This window comes from Chrysochloris asiatica, unplaced genomic scaffold, assembly GCF_000296735.1.
Source record: "Chrysochloris asiatica unplaced genomic scaffold, ChrAsi1.0 scaffold00183, whole genome shotgun sequence".
Taxonomy (NCBI): domain Eukaryota; kingdom Metazoa; phylum Chordata; class Mammalia; order Afrosoricida; family Chrysochloridae; genus Chrysochloris; species Chrysochloris asiatica.
The window spans coordinates 2,953,627-2,955,333 of record NW_006408701.1 but is presented as its reverse complement, the minus strand read 5'-3'; the positions used below and the strand labels follow the sequence as shown (position 1 = coordinate 2,955,333).

The 1,707-nt window shown below is 47.2% G+C and overlaps 1 pseudogene; it reads right to left on the bottom strand.

The window, feature by feature from the left end:
- Positions 1-1,104, bottom strand: part of LOC102841530 — a 12,713-nt pseudogene extending 11,609 nt beyond the window's left edge.
- Between the last annotated feature and the right edge of the window lie 603 nt (positions 1,105-1,707).

Here is a 1,707-nt window from a genome sequence, read left to right as displayed (position 1 = left end):
TGTACCTTGGCCAAGTCTCCACCAGGTACCACAGTGGGAGGCTGGTAATTAATACCAACCTTGAAGACAGTGGGACACCAGTCCACAAACTAGATGCTGCGCTTGGTCTTGATGGTGGCAATGGCAGCATTGACATCTTTGGGAAGCACGTCACCATGGTACAACAGGCAGCAAGCCATGTATTTACTATGGCGAGGGTCACATTTCACCATGTGGTTGGCTGGCTCAAAGAAAGCATTGGTAATCTCTGCTACAGAAAGCTGCTCATGGTAAGTTTTCTCAGCTGAGATGACAGGGGCATATGTGGCCAGAAGGAAGTGGACACAGGGATAGGGCATCAGATTGGTCTGGAATTCTGTCAGATCGACATTCAGGGCACCATCAAATCTGAGGGAAGCAGTGATGGAGGACATGATTTGGCTAATAAGGTGGTTAAGGTTAGTGTAGGTTGGGTGCTCAATATTGAGGTTTCTGCGACAGATGTCATAGATGGCCTCATTGTCTACCATGAAGGCATCATCTGAATGCTCCAGGGTGGTGTGGGTGGTGAAGATGAAGTTGTAGGGCTTGACTACAGCTTTGGAAACCTGGGGGGCTGGGTAAATGGAAGACTCTAGTTTGGATTTCTTGCCATAACCAACAGAGAGGTGTTCCATCAGCAGGAATGTGAACTCAGAACCGGTTCCCCCACCAAAGCTGTGGAAAACCAACAAGAAGTCCTGAAATCCTGTGCACTGGTCAGCCAGCTTGCGGATTCTGTCCAAGACCAGATCAATGATCTCCTTGCCGATAGCGGTGTGCCCACGGGCATAGTTATTGACAGCATCTTCCTTACTCAGGGTGGAAGAGCTGGCGGTAGGTGCCAGTGCAAACTTCATCAATGACTGTGGGTTCCAGGTCTACAAACACTGCTCTGGGCACATGCTTGCCAGTGCCTGTTTCACTGAAGAAGGTATTGAAGGAGTCATCTCTTCCTCCAATGATCTTGTCACTTGGCATCTGACCATTAGGCCAGATGCCATGTTCCAAACAGCAGAGCTCCCAGCAGGCATTGCCAATCTGGACGCCAGCCTGGCCGACATGGATGGAGATGCACTCACGCATGCTGGCTCTGAGTCAGGTGGTGGAGGAGGATACATGAGCCCCAACCACATTCTTTAACAAGATGTGAAAACTAATTACCAACTTTATATGGAAAAGAGAGGCCCAGATAATTAAAACATTACTGAAGAGAAACAAAGTAGGAGGCCTCCTCACACTTTGTGACCTCAGAACCTACTATATAGCCACAGTAGTTAAAACAGCCTAGTACTGGCCCAACAATTAACACATACGCCCTGATGTGGCACTGTAGAATAAGCACTGGACTACAAAGCAACAGGTCAGCAGCTAAAACCCACTAGTAGCTCCTTGAATATACAGGGTCACTGTGAGTCAGAACCAACTTGATGGCACTTACCAAAAATAACAGAACTGCTTTTTAGGATTTCCAAGGCTATAAATCTTTACCAGAGCTGACAACCTCATCTTTCTCTAGATGAGTGACTGGTGAATTTGAACTACTGACCTTGTGGTTAGCAATCCAGCATGGAATTCACTACACCAGTAGGACTGCTAGGCCTATAAAGGATCACCAAAATGGCAGGTCTATAAAGTGAACAGTAAAACCCTAGAAGAACATGTTGTTGTTGTTAAGTGCCGTTGAGT